The sequence below is a fragment of the Ursus arctos genome, chromosome X (assembly GCF_023065955.2).
Source record: "Ursus arctos isolate Adak ecotype North America chromosome X, UrsArc2.0, whole genome shotgun sequence".
In the NCBI taxonomy this organism is placed as follows: domain Eukaryota; kingdom Metazoa; phylum Chordata; class Mammalia; order Carnivora; family Ursidae; genus Ursus; species Ursus arctos.
In genome coordinates, this window is record NC_079873.1 from 38,289,598 (window position 1) to 38,309,197 (window position 19,600).

Genomic DNA, 19,600 nt, shown 5'->3' on the forward strand with positions numbered 1-19,600 from the left:
ACACACACACTCATTCACGCGCATGGCCAAAGTGCTTTGGATTCATGTTACTACATTCAACAAATCAAAGAAGTGGACAAATCGCCATACTCTGTGTGTGTATTTTTGTTTTGGGGGGGGGGGGTTTGTCTTGTTTTGGGGGGGTTGGCCTCTTGTCCGAGGCCAAAGATTAGTCAGGATGTTAACCAGGAGTCCAGATGTGGCTTTTCAGAAAAACACATTCCTTAGCTCGGCTTCTGTATGTCTTAGTTGCCAAGATCCACTCTTCTGTGCTCAACTCAGCCCTCATTGCACACCCCTCCCCTCCCCTCCCCTCCGCTGCCTCATCTCAAATGGCTACCACAGTGGTTGGCTTCAGTATTGGGACAGAAAGAAGGAAAAAACCTTGAGAATACATATTCGGCTCCACAGCAATCTGGAGAAAATGTGTCAAATGCATTCCACTGTCATGTGTCAAGTTCTCCCCATACCTAAGTTATTTCTGCCGAAAATATTGTCTAAAGAATTTTCATCACTGCGTTTGCACAAGGGTGGCCATGATTCCTGAGATTTGGACTCTGGTAGAACAGGCATCTTGTTCAGTTTGGTTGTCTAGGTTCTTGAAAAAAACGGGCCACACTCTAAGGGACTTAATAAGGTTAAGACCTTATCAAACTCGAGTTTTGCTTTCTTTGGAAATGTCAGTATATATAAACAAATACAAGCTGGCCCTTTAAGAAACCCAGTGCAATCTGGGACAAAACCCCAGGAAACTGCATTTTATAACAAGCTACCCAGACGGTTCTGATACAGAGTTCCCTGACCCTACTTTGAGAACCATTCCTCTGTGTCCCCTACTCCAACAGGTGGCATTAAATTTTTGGAGCCCAGAATCCCTTTACATTCTCAAAAATTATTTAGGACCCCAATGAGCTTTGGCTTACGTGAATTATCTCTATTGACTCTTCCCATTTTAAAAAGTAGATGGTTTTAAATATGTATTTACAAATCATTTTTGAAACAACAATAAACTTATTACAATTTAACATGAGTAAAGTATTTTCATGAAAAATAACTTTTTTTTTTCCAAACCAAGAAAATTAGTGAGAAGAGTGGCATTATTCTGCATTTTCAAATCTCTTCATTATCTGGCTTAATAGAAGACAGATGGATTCTCATATTTGCTTCTGCCTTCTAGCTGTTGCAATATGTTGTTTTGATGGAAGTATATATATGAACAAAATCCACCTTACACAGACATGTAGTTGGAAAAGGGAGAGAATATTTTAATAGCTGTTTTAGATCCTGTGGATATTCTTCTTTGATCCTACAGCAAAATTCAAGAACTTGTAGAATCTGAGATCATCTCAGCGAGCTTTTCATTCTCTATTACATTAAATTTCGTTGGTATGACTTGCACTTGGACTATGCTTTTTATGCATGCATAATTTTATAAAACTATGAATTGGTCATTTAGAAAATCTTGGTTCACCAAGTTATTGCAGATACTCCGAATGTTTGACACATTTCATTACACAAAGTTTTAAAAATCATATCTGTTCATATCAACACTAATCTCACAGAAAACGTCTTTAAATATTGGGAAGCTGGCAAGCGCATGGTGATGGATATAAGCTTTCCAAAATTTTAATTTTCTCTTGAAAGTTGGAATTTTATCTTTGGCAACAAATACTGCCAGTTGTTTTCCTTGAAATAACAGACTCACTTTGTTCATTGTCAAAAAAAATATCTGCCAAATACCCAAGTCCAAATACCCATGATTTGTCTGTCAGTTATTTCTTCAAATAAAAATGGTCTTCCCTGAGAAAAGCAGCTAGTTCAGCTCACGACTCAATTCTACAAGTACTTTTTCTCGAAACAATTACCACGTGTTCGTGTGTAGCAGAAGTCCTTTATGTGTATTTCTCAAAAATTTCAAAACGAAGGCACAGGCTTAGAGTTTTCCAACAAATATATGACTACGAGCTCATGTTGGAGAATCCAGAGGCCCTGGGCACTCCTGACAGCTCTGGTCAGATGAGAGTCAGATGTCTTCTGGGGGTTAAGACTTCAACATATGAATTTGTAGTGATCTGGGGAAGGGAGATGCAATTCAACTTATAATAGAATCACTCTGAGTTGTTGTGTATGGATAAAATTTGAAAATTCAGCTCAAGAGAAACTCTCTAGATTAGCAGCGGCCCCCCTTATTTTTGAATAAATTACCAAAATCCTGGGAAGCACGGCGAACAACAAAAACCACACACCAATAAAGAACTTTTCCCCCACAATGGTCAGATCTGACAGACACACGATTCAAATTTGGTGGGCCTAGGTCTGATCCATTATTTTCTAGAAAATCTGTGCTAATGAATTGATCCAGATGCATAGAGTGTGTATGCGTATTATAGTAGATGTCAAAATCTTCTTTTTCTTTCTAGAAGGCCAGTAACTTACTCTAGAAAAACCATGTAGTTGGGGATATTATGGGGTATGGCAAAGGAATGATATTATGATGGTGTTGGGCTAGAGATTCGAGAATATTGCCTCAACTCACCTGTCTGTCATCCTTTCAAGGAGCTCGAAAGATAGAAACAAAACATTTGCAAAATGAGGCCAAGCAAAACTTGATTACTAACTAGGATTTGGCTTCCAAAGCCAAAGGTGAAGGAAGCCTCTGATAACAGCCTGGATTCCACAGATGGCTCATTTATCCAAGCAAAGTTGGCTTCAATGTTCTAGAACCAAAGCATCCTAAAAGCCCACTTTCCATCTCTTTCCTAAGTTTAAATGTTACCACTTCACTAGGACAAAACACCATCCTGTATTCCAATGTTCGTAGCAGCATTACTGACAATAGCCAAAAAGTGGAAACAACTCAAAGGTACGTGAATGGATGAATAGATAAACAGAATGCGGTATATACATACGATGACATATCACGCAGCCATAGAAAGGAATGAAATTGTGATACCTGTTAAAATATGGGCGAACCTTGAAGACATCATCCTAAGTGAATAAATTAGACAAAGAAATACAGGTATTGTATGATTCCATCTATAGGAAGTACCTAGAGTCGTCAAGTCCGGAGACATGGAAATATTTCATAGGGAGGATCCTTTCATTCAAAAGGAAATCTTTTGGGACGATGCAAGCACATTATCTAATGAAGTCAAGATAGTGAATAAATTGACAGTTACATTTGGGCAGCACAGCTATAAATAAAACCACAGTTGATTCTAAATGATGTTGTTGTTGCCTGTTGGTTTATTTTTAGGCTTCTCATTTAGTTTCCAAAGCACTTTCTCTCATCCCCCCCACCACCACTTCCTTCTATTTCCATTTTTCTCCATCTCTAGTCTTTCTCTTTCTTTTAATTCCCTTCAATCATTTTTTGCACCTTTTACTCCTGTTCCCCTGGCCTTCTCACCTGCACTTGCTCCTGTCTGCCTCAATCTTCCCTTGCCCTTTCCCCCTAGACTTGGAGCTCCTACCCTCGATGGGTACTGTGCAAAGATTAAAGCCTCCTCCTGGTCTATCTTTGGCTTCCAGCCACACCCCTCAGTAATAACAATGATGCTGAGAGACTCAAGATAGATCCAAGCCTCTCAAACCTGGTAGTGTAGAGGGTCTCCAAAGAGGAAAAACTGACACCGCCTCTTTTTAGAGACTGACAAGTTGTTAACAGCTGCAGTAAGACAGGTTGAATCAGATGAAGTTTTTTTCGCACCAGAAATTAGAACGACAGTTCAACATATTCAAGTATAATATCTTTGAGGCCAGAGACATCTCACCCATCTTGCACATAGTTTACAAATAAATGAAAGTCAAGTTTAACTGGATATAGCTTATAATTGGCATGATTGCTTTTAATTGGCTCAACTAATTTAATCATCTACAGTCAGAATAAGATATTTTCTGGATAGACAGTAAGCTTTCGCCGTGCAGCACAGGGTAGAATTTCAGAGCACCTGATCTTACGATTATCCTCCCTAGCTGTATGGACATGGATGAGTTGTTTGAGTTCTAAAATATTTCCATTTTTAAAAATATCAGGGCCTTTATAAATACTAGGATGTACTTCCAACCTCCAACTCAATAAAATGTGTCGAGGGTTTATTTGACATTGGATTGTTGTGAGGCTCATAGCATTCGGGTAGTCTCCGAAGTAAAATGGGGTCTGTTTGCAAGTCCCTGGGCTATAAGGAAGGACAAGGCAAGACTTACGTAGCTGTGCAGCGTATAGGCAACATACCTTAAGAGTTCGGAGAGTATATGGTTACCTCCACACTGAGGGATCAGAGACAATCTTCATGCGACATTCCAAGGGCTTCTTGTAGGAATCCAGGCTTCAGACATGTGATGCTGGGAAAAAAACATTTCATTTTGAGTGAAAGCATCAAAGTAAGGAAGTGGGTGTCATATACAGAGAACACGGCATGCATGAAGACAAGCCCTCGAGAACAATGTAGGAAAAGTAGGTGGGTTCCAGATTAAAGACAGCTTGAATGGCAGGCTACAGAACCACAGCCCTGTGGGGGAAAATGACATTGGGGTCTTCCCAGACTGCCTTGTAACAGACCACAGAGGCTACTAATTCTTAGTTTATGTCAAACTGCGGAACCATTCTTCTGCATGCCTGTCCTGGGCACTATTAGATCTGACAGTGTCTCCTGTCTTCTATTTTCCCTGAAGTGCAAGAGTAATGTCTGTAGCCCTCACCTGTCCCAGGAACCCCCCCTTCTGTTTCCCACTCCAGTAGACATCCTGCCATCCATCCACCCACACCCTTCCAGGTTCGGGCAGTGAAGACTTGCCTTCCAGTCTGTGGGCCAATGAGAAACAAGCTTGGCACTAGTAGCTGGAATCTGTTTTTGCTACCAGTAAGCTCCCCAACAGGACCAGGGAGAGCTTCTGGGTGTCCATGTCACCCCCAACTCCATCCTTCACCTCCATTCCCAAAGTCATCAGACTTCCCCTGACTCCACAGTGTGGTTGCTTGGCCTATGTGATCTGACTTCTGCTGGTGTGCTTTCTGAGTCTCTGCTGATACCGGAACCAACTCCAAACTCCACCCACTTATTCACACTGCCAGGATCCCTTCCCCAAAAAACAACATCCAGCCCCCCCCCACCTTCCCATCTGTTGAATATCATTTCTGAGATCCAGTTATTGATTGCTCCTTAACAAACTATCCCAGACCAAGTGGCTTTTAACAACAACCTATTATTATATCTCATGCTGGGTCAAGAATCCAGACAGGGCACAGAGGGGAAGCTCATCATTGCTCTACAATGTCTGGACCCTCAATTTGGATGACTTGTACATCTGGTGAAGAAAATGGCCAGAGACTGGTTGGGTCTCTATCTCCCTCCCACATGGAGTCTCCATGGGGCTAGCTTGGGCTTCCTCACACCATGGCGACCTTAAGGTAGTCAATTTCTCAAATGATGGTTCAGAGCTTCAAGAGGAAGGAAGCAAAAAGTGCCAGTCCTCTTAAAGGCTAGATCTGGAAGTGAGAGAGCATCACTTCTGCCATGCTCTATTGGTCAAAGCCATCACAATTCAGCCAAGATTCAGTAGAGGGAAGATAGACCTCACCTTTCAGTGAAAGAACTGTCAAAGAATTAGTGGCCATTTTTAATTCAGCACATTTGACGTGTACAAAATGAGGCTGAATGGATCATTCACCAGAAATAACAGGTGGCTTCCTAAACTCATCAGCAGTTTTGCTCTAATACAGCCTTATTTCTAAAATATTTCCATGCTGTCCCTCCCCATTTTCTTTCTTACAAGATCAAATTTTTAACTTGAGACTTTTGAGTTTTACTCACAAAACTTTATTCTCTTCTTCCTACTTCCCTAGAGAAAGCCTCAATTTGTCAGGCTCACCTACAACTCTTTCCCAGGTGCAAAAGGCCTGTCCCTGTTTCATTGTCAACTCCCCTCTCTTTCAAAGCCTCTGATCACTCTGTTTCCTTCAGCAGAGTGTTTTGATGATTGAGTGCAAGTGAATGGAAACACAGATTTCCATACATTGATTTTATATCCTGTGAGTTTGCTGAATTCGTGTATCAGTTCTAGCAATTTTTGGAGTCTTTCAGGTTATCTACATAGAGTATCATGTCGTCTGCGAACTGCAACAGCCACTCTGAAAAACAGTATGGCGTTCCCTCAAAAAGTTAAAAAATAGAACTACCCTACAACCCAGCAATTGCACTACTAGGTATTTACCCCAAAGATACAAAAATACTCATCAGAAGGGGCACATGCACCCTGATGTTTATAGCAGCATTATCAACAATAGCCAAACTATGGAAAGAGCCCAAATGTCCATTGATGAGTGGATGGATAAAGATGATGAATGGATAAAGAAGATATGGACATATAGAAATATAGATATATGAACATAGAAATGCAACTGACTAATGGAATATTCGCCATCAAAAAGAATGAAATCTCACCATTTTCAACAACATGGATGGAGCTAGGGTGTATTATGCTAACGAAATAAGTCGGTCAGAGAAAGACAAATACCGTATGATTTCACTCATCCGTGGAATTTAACAAACAAAACAGATGAACATACGGATGGGGGAAAAAAGAGAGAAGGAAGCAAACCATTAGAGACTCTTAATATAGAGAACAAACTGAGGGTTGATGGAGGGTTGATGGAGGGAGGTAGGCAGGAGATGAGCTAAATGGGTGATGGGCATTAAAGAGGGCACTTATTGTGATGAGCACTGGGTGTTATATGTAAGTGATGAATCACTCAATTCTACACCTAAAACCAATTTTCAAAAGTATTTCATTTATTTTATTTATTTTATTTATTTTTGAGAGAGAGCATATGCATGGGAGACAAAACAGGGGGGAGAAGCAGAGGGAGAGGGACAAGCAGACTCCACTCTGAGCATAGAGCCTGATGTGGAGCCCGATCCCATGACCCTGAGATCATGACCCAAGCCCAAATCAAGAGTTGGAAGCTCAACTGACTGAGCCACCTAGGCATCCCCACCTGAAACCAATTTTACCATAAATGTTGACTAACTAGAATGTAAATAAAAACTTGAAATAAAATATATACAAATGGACTATTACCCAGCCATCAGAAAGAACGATTATCCAACATTTGCAGCAACATGGACGGGACTGAAGGAGATTATGCTAAGTGAAATAAGTCAAGCAGAGAAAGACAATTATCATATGGTTTCACTCATTTATGGAACATAAGAAATAGGGAGATCGGTAGGAGAAGGAAGGGAAGAATGAAGGGGGGGTAAACAGAAGAGGGAATGAACCACGAGAGACTATGGACTATGAGAAACAAACTGAGGGCCTCAGAGGGGTGGGGGGTGAGGGAATGGGATAGACCGGTGATGGGTAGTAAGGAGGGCACGTATTGCATGGTGCACTGGTTGTTATACGCAAACAATGAATCATGGAACATTGCATCAAAACCTAAGGATGTACTATATGGTGACTAACATAACATAATAAAAAAATTTTTTTAATTCAATAAATAAATAAATAAATAAATAAATAATCCACATCAACAACAACAACAAAACAAGTGAATGGGAATAAAGCTTTGAAATTCACTTCCAGGTCAATTCACACTCCTAGGTCAAATCGCCATAGTGTGATTTCAGAGTCATCAAGAGACGTATATCTTGCTCCTTAAAATGCCACCTTCTATTCACTTTGTTAGAGAACAAAATTTGAGCCAATATTTCACTCTTTTGGCTTAAGCCAAAATTGCAACCTTCTGTGTACATATATATATGTGTACATGTGTGTGTCCACATACATGCCTATATTTCTTAGCTCGATTCTCTGAGAGTACCTAGAAACAATGACACATCAGTAACAATGAATATGTCTAGCGCCATGTCTTGTGTTCTAAATACTATCCTCCATTAAAAGGAACCAGGGTTCCTTGGGGAAATGTATGATTCCAGGGCTGGGGCATAGAAAGCATAAGCTGTTCCCGAAATATCTTGTGCCAGAAAACAAGGAAATGCTCAAAGAATACTAGGGACCTATCGAAAGGACACAGAAGCCAGCTTGGAGGCGCTCCCCCTCGTGAAATCTTGGATAATTTGAGATTTGAAACAAGTAATTACAGTAATAGATTATAGTCCAATGAGTATAATAAAACCCTATGAGTCTATACTGATACAAATAAATAGGGGAAAGGGGAAAGCTTTTCCTTAGAGTAGAATGTCAACTAATAAATGTAGAAGGCATAATGGAGTTAGAAAATCATCAACAGGGGCGCCTGGGTGGCACAGCGGTTAAGCGTCTGCCTTCGGCTCAGGGCGTGATCCCGGCGTTATGGGATCGAGCCCCACATCAGGCTCCTCCGCTATGAGCCTGCTTCTTCCTCTCCCACTCCACCTACTTGTGTTCCCTCTCTCGCTGGCTGTCTCTATCTCTGTCAAATAAATAAATAAAATCTTTAAAAAAAAAGAAAAAATCATCAACAGATGCTGAATCTCATGAGTAGAAGTTGGATGAAGAACAGATTCACATAGTTTCAAAGAATGTCCCCACATCACTTATTAATTATCATGGGAAAGAAATAATTGTACGATGGAGAAACCCAGCAGACACCCCTTTAAACAAAGGGATAAAATTTAACGGCACTAATATTGTGACAGACTAATGTTATGTGCCTTCTGATACGATGCACTGGGAAAGCACAACTGCTTTCTGTGGTGGTCCTATCAGAGGATCTGATCATGGGGGAACATCAGACAGATCCAAATCGAAGGACAGTCTGCAAAATAACTAGTCTGTACTCTGCAAAAATGTTAAGGCCAAAAGAGACAAGAAAATGCTGACAGACTGTTCCAGTTTAAGGGAGATTGAGGTTTCATGACAACCAAATGAAATGCATGATCTTGAATCAAATTCTGGATTAGGAAAAACAAAATAGCTCTAGAACACACTGGGACAATTGTGAGAGCTGAATGTGGAGTGTGGGTTAGATGATAGCATTGTACCAGTGTTAAATATCCTGATTCTGTTTGCTATCCTGTGGCTATGTAAAAAAATGTCTGTATTTTAGGAAATGCACACTGAAGTATTTGGAAAAGGGGCTTAATGTCACCAACTTACTCTCAAATGTTTCAAAAATATAAAAACAAACAAGCTGTATACTTACAGAGAGAGAGAAGAAGGGTAAAGCAAATGAGGCAAAATGTAAATAATTGGTGAATCCAAGTATAGGATATATTGTTGCAACTTTTCTGTAAATTTGAAATTAACAAAATATCAAAATAAAGAAGTAAATCATTCCTTGTTTTAAGGCAAGCTTTTTGGCAAAGCTGCCACATAGGCTTATTAACCATGCATCCTTTAATGTGGGTGAGGTTGGAAGTTCCACCGCTGAGAATGAGTTCTGATAAACTGAACAGGGGAGAAAGGCTTGTGGACACTGGTTGTCCAGGAGGAAAAAGGAAGGCCACTGAGGAAGAAAAAAAAAAAAGAATGGCTAGAACACAAGATGCTGGGGGTGGGCAGGCTTCCCGTTGCCATCACTTCGTTGTTCCAGTCCTACTCACCTCCTCCATCCTTGACACTCCAAGCAGATGGCATCACTCAGAGAAAGAACATGGATCAATTCTACACATGTTGTTTTGAGCTAGATGACTCCTATTTCTGCCTGGTGATTATGGGTCTTTCCTCCCCCCTCATCTTTCTTGACTCCAAGAAGTATGCTTATGTGTAGATATCCTTCTATTTCACCTTGTTAACTCCAAGGAGGTAAGGGCGTGACTCCTTAAAGTATTTATCCTAACAGCTAATAATAATACATGGATGGGGCCACTATGAAGTTTTCAGTGATCTGGCCATCTTTCCATTATCACTAACGCTACTTTGATTTTGTTAATGTACAGAAGTATTTCCTGAGCAAGCAGCCGTTTCATACTTAGTGATCCTGTCTTGTCTGACATGGGAATTACAGTGAGGCAGTCGCAAAGGACTTAGAAGTAAAATTGCCTTCCCAGAAACAAATTCTTTCAATGAGAGAGGAGACCAAACTCATAGCTCCAGGACTCTGGAGGTAAGTCCTAGAATTGGTACGCAGCAAACAAGAAATTTCTTGAAAGTCTTATGCTTTAGAGTAAACATTTATGCAAAATTTGCATTTCACTCCATATGCAATATATGTTTCTATTACTATCAAAGTGTTTATTTGTGCCTTAAATCTTTAAGTGAGATTGTCCTCTGGAAAGATGGGTGATAACTTTGCTTTGCTCGCTGTGAGCCTTGGTTTTGTGTATCTTGGGTTGAGAAAAATTCATGAGTAACACAGATATTCATAGTCATGTACCATATACCTTAAAGAATGGCTCTGAGAATTACAGATGTTATTAACTGGACTGTCTCTCTATTGACTGAGCAATACAAATATCTTACACTATTGAACACTTCCTATGTGCCAGACACTATTTTAAGGGTTTTTTTTCATTAACTTATTTAATCCCTCATGACAATCCTATGTGGTAGGTTCTGTCATTATCCCCATTTTGTGGATGAGAAAACTGAGGCATGGGGAAGTTACTACCATAATGGTGGAGCTGGGCTACTAGCTCTACGGTCAGCACTCCTAGCCATGACGCCACTGAGCCTTCATTCAATGCCTTGGATCACAGGTGCAGCCTGAGGACTGAACCTCATCACCGGCTGCTCAGAAACCTGAAAGTGGATCTGTCTCTCCAAGACAGCTTCTCATTAACCCAGTGCATGCAAGAAGGGGATTCATTAATATGCTTTTGGAAATCAGAATCATAGAAACGAAGGTTATTGAGTCTCTCCGACCAGCATATTCTCTTCCTCCAGGCAGCCCTCCCTCCATGGGAGGCCAAACCACAGCCAAAGGAAAATACAGATTCCACACAAAGGGAATTGATGAGTCCAGGTTTGCATGGTATTGGGCCAAGGTGGTCTGAAATTCATGCATCCGTCAGACTAAAGAAATCTGCTCCACCAAAGAAATGGCTCAAGTTGCTTTAATCGGGTTGTCTCTCTTATGGAGAAGGCTGCTAGAAATGCTGACACAAGCTTTTCCCTGGTAAACCCAGGACTGATTTTGAGAACACCAGAACCCACATGATGCAGGTCATCCAGAGCTGGCATCTACGAGTGCCTCTGCACATTAATCCACACGTCAGCTGCATCTTTGATCATTATCTTGTGCTGAGATGCTAAGTAAAATGTTCATCCCTGAACAAGTTATGCCTTTTCTTGTCCCCAAGCCTTAGTTTATGTTATTCCTTCTCTCTAGATTGCTACTTTCACCATCTTTTTTTTATAATAATATTTTTTATTATATTGTGTTAGTCACCATACAGTACATCCCTAGTTTTTGATGTAGTGTTCCATGATTCATTAGTTGCATATAACACCCAGTGCACCATGCAATACGTGCCCTCCTTAATACCCATCACCGGTCTATCCCATTCCCCCACCCCCCCCCCCGAAGCCCTCAGTTTGTTTCTCAGAGTCCATAGTCTCTCATGGTTCATTCCCCCTTCTGTTTACCCCCCTCTTTTTTCTTCCCTTTCTTCTCCTACCGATCTTCCTACTTCTTATGTTCCTTAAATGAGTGAAACCATATGATAATTGTCTTTCTCTGCTTGACTTATTTCACATAGCATTATCTCCTCCAGTCCCGTCCATGTTGCAGCAAATGTTGAGAAATCGTTCTTTTTGATGGCTGAGTAATATTCCATTGTATATATGGACCACATCTTCTTCATCCAGTCATCTGTTGAAGGGCATCTCGGCTCCTTCCACGATTTAGCTATTGTGCTTCCACCATCTTCTTATCAAAATCCTTCCCATTCTTTTGTCCTTAGTTTTATGTCACTGCTTTACAAACAATTATAAGAGAATGTTATGAAAAACTCTATGCCAACAAATCGGACAACCTAGAAGAAATGGATAAATTCTAGAAACATAAATTACCAAAACTGAAAGAGGAAGAAAGGGAAAACTTGAATAGACCAATAACCAGCAAAGAAATTGAATTAGTTTTTATGTCATTCTTCTGATGGACATGATTTCCAACTGCTGCCCACCCCCTCCACACACACACACAAGAAAATTATAGTGATTATTTTATTCTATCTTAGACTGGATTTTCTTATTTGTAACCCTACCCCAGCTCTTACCACCACTTCCTGATTCTCAAGCTGGTCTATCCTGACATTGAATGTAGAATCTGGACAGAAACAAACACATAGTATATGTTTGACATGATTAAACTCATGTTTATAGGATCGTGTTACAAACTGAACATTTCTGGCCTAGGTCTCAAAAATCCATTGATAACAATAAGCAGAATCCAATAGATATTTATTAAGTGCCTGCTACTTACCAGAACAGGGGCCTCTATATTGGAGGGACAGCAATAAATAGGTTAATCAAGGTCCCTGACCTCACAGAAACACATAATCTAGCAGGAAACACACATAGGAAACAAGAAAGTCACACCAAGGGCAGCATATATGTAAGGGGAGTTCACACTACAGGGTCCTAACCTAGAATGTATTTGCCTCGAGGTAGTGAGAATATTCACAAAAAGTAGGTGTCGGATAGGCAAAGAGATGGAGAAAAAGGGTTCTAGGGAGAGGGATCAGCAGGTGAGAAAGCATGGAGGTGCAGGAGCGCTTGACGCATTGAAGGAAGTGAATGAAATTGCTCAAGGAAAGAGAGCAAGGAGGCAGGGTGGCAGAAGTCTACCCTCAGATGACGTGTTTGCAGCCATTTTATGGCTTTGGTTTGGACTTTGCTCTTAAAAGTAGTGGGAAGCAACAAATGTTGGAGAGGGTGTGGAGAAAGGGGATCCCTCTTACACTGTTGGTGGGAATCCAATCCAGTGTGGAGGTTCCTCAAGAAGTTAAAAATAGAGCTACCCTATGACCAGCAATTGCACTACTGGGTATTTACCCAAAGGATACAAATGTGGTGATCTGAAGGGGCAACTGCACCCCAATGTTCATAGCAGCAATATCCATGATAGTCAAACCGTGGAAAGAGCCCAGATGTCCATCGACAGATGAATGGATAAAGAAGATGTGGTATGCACACACACACACACACACACACACACACACACACACACACACTGGAATACTACTCAGCCATCAAAAAGGATGAGATCTTACCGTTCACGTCAACATGAATGGAACTGGAAGGTATTATGAGGAGCAAATTAAGTCAAGCAGAGAAAGACAATTATCATATGGTTTCACTCATACGTGAAATTTAAGAAACAAAACAGAGGGTCATGGGGGAAAGAAGGAAAAAAAATAAGATGAAATCAGAGAGGGAGACAAACCATAAGAGACTCTTAACTAAAGGAAACAAACTGAGGGTTGCTGGAGGGGAGGTTGGTAGGGGGATGTGGTAACTGGCTGATGGGCATTAAGGAGAGCACTTGATGGAATGAGCACTAGGTGTTATATGCCACTGATGAATGACCGAACTCTACATCTGAACCTAATTCTCCACTGTATGTTAACTACTTGAATTTAAATAAAGTAAGTTAATTTAAAAGTAGTAGGAAGACATTGATAGTTTGTGTTCTATTTTTAGAAAAATCACTCTGGCTGCCACAGGGTGAAGAGTCTGATGAAGGCCAAGGGAGTATGTGTGACCATGGACAGCTTACGCATCCTTTCTGTGTCTGTTTCCTCACCTTCGAAATGTGGTAATTAATAGTCTCTTCCTCATAGTGTTGTGCTGATGGTTCAATGGGTTAATACATGTAAAATGTCCTAGGAATTACCTGGCCACATATTGGCCTTCCAATAAGCATTAGCTGTAATTATTAAGGCATTTATACTTTCACTTTCAGAAAAGAACACATAGGAGTGTGCATCATATCTTATTCTGGGGATTTAAGTTTTTCTTCTCTTTGTTCTGCTAAATATTCAGTTTTTACCTTTTTGCTATAAACCAAGGTGACTTTAGGACATGAATTATGCAGTATAATTCTGTAAGCATAGTTTTGACAATATTTCCAAGAGAGTCAACTTCTATGAAAAGTAGAAATGAGGCCAGTGTGAAGGGCAATTATTTCATACTGACAGACTCTTAGCTTCTGTGATGTGCCTGGACTGTACTAAGGACTGTGGGTATAGCAAGATGGGAGGGTTTCTCCCTTGCTTTAAAAATACAAATTTTTTTTCTTTTTCTTTTCTTTTCTTTTCTTTTTTTTGATGTAAAGTTCAATGATTCATTAGTTGCGTATAACACCCAGTGAACCATGCAATATGTGCCCTCCTTACTACCCATCACCAGTCTATCCCATTCCCCCACCCTCCTCCCCTCTGAAGCCCTCAGTTTGTTTCTCAGAGTCCATAGTCTCTCATGCTTCATTCCCCCTTCTGATTACCCCCCTTTCTTTATCCCTTTCTTCTCCTACCGATCATTCTAGTTCTTATGTTCCATAGATGAGAGAAACCATATGATAATTGTCTTTCTCTGCTTGACTTATGAAAATCACAAATTTAGAACCCATTAGACTAAGGGACAGACCCACTTGTCTCGAACCTGTTGGGCAACACAAAAAGTCAGATTAACTTCCAGAGCTTCAATGTCACAGAGGCAAATCAGCAGACCCAAAGCAGGTGTTGAGTGGGGCTCAACAAAGTATATATAAACCTAGCTAACAATATGGCAACTAGAACCAACATTTCCTTCTCAAATTGGAAAACAAGCCTGAGAGTTTGTTTTGCTTTTTAAAAAATTTTATTTATTTATTTATTTTATCATTATGTTCAGTTAGCCAGCATGTAGTATATAACTCTTGATATTGGGTCCTCTGAAGTCTTATTTATTTATTATTTTCTTGGAAGTATAAAAGACTAAGTTCAGAGAGTTCACTCTAAGTTGTCAGTAGATTCCACAGTGCACTAAACTGAAAGCAAGCCTCTGTTTGGCCATCAGAAAGAACGATCACCCAACATTTGCATCAACATCGATGGGACTGGAGGAGATTATGCTAAGTGAAATAAGTCAAGCAGAGAAAGACAATTATCATATGGTTTCACTCATTTGTGGAATCTAGGGAATAACAGGGAGATCGGTAGGAGAAGGAAGGGAAAAATGAAGGTGGGGGGATAAACAGAGGGGGGAAATGAACCATGAGAGACTATGGACTCCGGGAAACAAACTGAGGATTTTGGGGGCTGGTGGGAGGATGGGCTGGCCCGGTGATGGGTATTAAGGAGGGCACATATTGCGTGGAGCACTGGGTGTCATACGCAAACATGAATGTGCATGAATTATGGAACACTACATCAAAAACTAATGATGTCTAACATAATATAATAAAAAACATTAAAAAACTAATAATGTACTGTATGGTGACTAACATATCATAATAAATTTTTTAAAAAACTATTTAATAAGAAAAAAAAAAAAAGAAAGCCTCTGTTTGGCCTGATGGTTACGATTTACCTTCTCCACCACCTGCAAAATTATTTTCTCCCATCTACCTCGTTAAGACAAAGCAGACCCAGGTCTGTAAAAATATATATTTAGATATCTTGGTCTCTATAAAGTAAACATTTTCACATGGAATATAACCCCAAATAGTTCACTCTTCTGTTTTGTCTACAATAGTAGTTGACTGACTTTTTAAAAAACTTTTTATTGCAAAATAAAACAGGGATACAAAAAAATCCCACCGCACAATAGAGTTAGGCCTTTGTAATCATCATCCAGGTCCAAAAAGAAAACTTTGCCAGCCATCTTAGAAGCTTCTCAATTCCCTACCCTTAGTCCCAACCCCTTCCTCCCCTAGAAAACAGCCACTATCTTGACTTGCCTTTCTTTATAGTTTTGTCACCCAAGGGCACGTTCCTACTTACTTCAGTTTAATCTTGCCCATTAAAAAACCTGAAGGCTTAATTAACAATTTCCTTCTCCATCTTTTTCTTTCTCTTACTTACCTATTGAGGAACTGGGAGCATTTGGCCTATAGAATTTCCCACCGTTTGGATTTTGTCAGTTGCATGTGAATTTCAGTATATTCTTCTGTCCTCAGTACTTCCTGCAAATTGGCAGTTGACTCCACATCTTAATCAGAATCAGAATCAATCTCTTTGGCAAGACAATATAATAGGTGGTGTTCTGTTCTTTCACTGGTAAATTACCTAACATCTCATGGTCGCTCTTATCATATTAGCAACAGTCAGTGCTCAATGCCTGGACCCGCTAATTCACTGGAGGCTGTAAAATGGTGATTTTCTAATCCTATTATTTCTTATTTTTATTGCTTTTATATAATACTTTTGTAAGGAGACATTATCTCTCATTTATAATTGTTACTCAGTGAGAGAGTTCACGTAGGAAAAGCAGGGTAAGTGCTTGATTATTTTCTCTTTATTATCCCCTGGTGGTGACCAATTAACTTTTTAAAATAGTAAGAACAAATGGATTTAAACATATTTAACGGGTTGCAATTGCAATTATTATCCTTCTTGAGGCTCAAATTGTCCAGTCTTTCTCGCCAGTGGGAGCCTCTTTAAACTAGGCTCCTGAGCCTTGTCTAATGTCTCTGATTTGTTCAACCTGAATTTCTTTTACTTTCATGATCCTAGTTTGGGTCATCTACTGAACTGTCCTATATCTGACATCAGTTTGTGTTAAGGTCTTTATTGCTCATTTAAGCACCTTTCTTCTTTTGTTTAAAGCAATGGCTCGCAAGGTGTGATGTCCAGACCAGCACCACCAGCATCACCTGGACACTTGTTAGAAATGTGAATTTTCATCAGGGCGCCTGGGTGGCTTAGTCATTAGGCATCTGCCTTTGGCTCAAGGCATGATCCTGGCGTTCTGGGATCGAGCCCCACATCAGGCTCCTCCACTGCAAGCCTGCTTCTTCCTCTCCCACTCCCCTTGCTTGTGTTCCCTCTCTCGCTGGCTGTTTCTATCTCTGTCAAATAAATAAAATAAAATAAAATAAAATAAAATAAAATAAAATAAAAAAAGAAATGTGAATTTTCAGATCCTGCACTAGGCTACTGAATGAGATACTCTAGGAGAGAGGCCCAGGAATACATGTTTTTAGAAAGCCCTCCAGGTTATCCTGATGAATCCTAACATTTGAGAACCCGGCTTAATGAACAAACTTTGTAGAGTCCTCCTTGAATGCAACGCTGTAGCTCTAGCCCTCACAAAGATCTGTTAGTGTTGGAATAAAGATTGATTGTCCTTCCATATATTCTCTCAAATGACTGATGTGTTTGACAAATTCCTCTAGGAATGGCATCTCTGGTTCTTCCAATGGGGCCATGGTTGCTGTTTAATTTACCTAAGATCTGGGAAACATACTTTTTTCTGCTAATGTGAGCGTGATAATGTCCTACTTAGTAGTTTCTAGGCAGAGTCAGTAGGGTTCAATAAGCATTTATTGTGTATTTGCTGAGAGCCAGACTTGATGCTAAAGGATAGGATCCCACATAGACTAAGACACAGCTTTTGCCCTTGAGAAGGTAGAGGAAAGGTGTTTGGGAGCCTAGTGTAAGGATGCTCATGAAAGCAATTTCCACCAAGGTAGGAGCTTGGCTATGGCTCACTTCAGTCAATGTAGCTCAAGATTGCATTTGGCCTTCCTGAGGTCTCTTGATAGGGCTATATCCAACATGGCCAAGAGCTCATGCTCCCCTCATACTATCTTGACCCAGCCATGGGCAGTGAACAACATTATGACCTCACCTGTTAACTTATGATCAGAGAGAAGCAAAACCAGAGTTTAGATCAGATTCTTATGAATGGACTGAAATTCCAAGGAACCCAACTTTAGGCCTTGGATGGAAAAAGTAGATCCATCTCTAATATTTGTGTAATTTGGGATAAAAGGACCAAGGAGGTCTTAGGCCTGTGGCCAGTCCCTCTCTTCTCATCTCTAATGCAACTACACACTGTGAGGGACCATGAAGACACCTATGTAGACACAAGACATTCCAGATTCCACATCCTATCTTCATCCACAGCATTACTGTCAGGAGAAGTGCCTCTGTCCTTGGGAAGAAAGACCAGGGAAGAGAATTATATGGGGTCTAGAAGCCAGCTTGGGGTCATCTGAGCAGGGAATCTCAGGGTCCCAGCTACCCAGAGCATTGTCTAGAAGAAGGATCACAGCCTCTGAATGGACACATCTCGTTGGGTTTATGGAATCATCATCAAATAGGGAGAGGCTGGGCTACAGAAAGGCCAAAGCAGGTCTTTCTATGGAACAGGGTACACGTTATCTCTGTCTAGGAGTACTACTAGAGGAAGGTAGTGGAGGCAAGGTGTGTTTACAAATCCTTGGCTCACTGAGAGAGAACACACTCTCAGAACCTTTGGGGTCAGCTGATGGTCCTGATCCTGGCCATTTTGCCTGGTAAAGATTGTCATTGAAGATATCAGCAAAGTTACTAGCTCTGGTTCACAGTTGGGCTTCAGGGGAAAAAAAAGAGAAGAGTGAAACATATAAAATCAGAAATGAAAAAGGTGGGGAGCCTGGGTGGTTCAGTCGGTTAAGCATTTGACTCTTGGATTCAGCTCAAGTCATGATCTCAGAGTCACGAGATCAAGTACCACATTGGGCTCCACACTCAGCATAGAATCTGCTCAAGATTCCTTCCCCCTTCCTCTCCTTACACCTCAGCTCCGGCCACCCCAACTCTCACGCTCTCTCTTGCTCTCTAAAATAAATGAATAAATAAACTCTTTAAAAAAAGGGATGAAAATGGTGACATTACAACCAATACCACAGAAATACAAATGATCATGAAAGACTACCATAAACAATTGTATGTCAACTTGTTGGATAACCTAGAAGAAACAGATAAATTCCTAGAAACATAGAATTTACCAAGACTGAATCATGAAAAATTAGACCAATAATGAGTAAGGAGATTGAGTCAATAATCAAAAACCTCCCGACAAAGTAAAGCCCACACCAGGTGGATTTATTGGTAAATTCTACTAAACATTTAAGGAAGAATTAACATGAATCCTTCTCAAAGTCTTCCCCAAAAATTGAAAAGTGAGAAGCACTCCCAAAGTCATTTTACAAGGCCGGCATTACCCCGATAGCCAAACTAGAAAAGAGCACTACAAGAAAAGAAAGTTACAGGCCAATATCCTTGATGCGTATAGGTGCAAAAGTCCTCAACAAAAATATTAGCAAAGTGAATGCAACAGCACATTAAAAGGATCATACACCATGATCAAGCGAAATTTATCCCTGGGATGCCAAAAAGTTTCAACATATGTAAATCATTCAATATGACATACCACATTAACGGAATGAAGGATAAAAAATCATATGATTATCTCAATAGATGCAGAAAAAACATTTGACAAAATTCAACATCCTTTCATAATAAAAGCTCTCGACAAATAAAGTGTAGAAGGAATGACGTACCTCAACATAATAAAAGCCATGTATGACAAGACCACAGTTAACATCATACTCAATAGTGAAAAGCTGAAAGCTTTTCCTCTAAGATCAGGAACAAGACAAGGATGTCCACTCTCTCCATTGCTATTCAACGTAATACTGAAAATCCTAGCCAGAGCAAATAGGCAAGAAAACGAAATAAAT

General features: G+C 40.2%; 1 long non-coding RNA gene across 1 annotated transcript in view; it reads right to left on the reverse strand.

Moving 5' to 3' along the window:
• LOC113265912 (uncharacterized) overlaps window positions 1-19,600 on the reverse strand; it is a 293,640-nt gene that overhangs the window by 123,191 nt on the left and 150,849 nt on the right. Inside the window, exon 6 of the long non-coding RNA XR_008958929.1 lies at window positions 4,235-4,344. This is a non-coding gene — a long non-coding RNA (uncharacterized LOC113265912). The remainder of the gene's footprint in view (window positions 1-4,234; window positions 4,345-19,600) is intronic.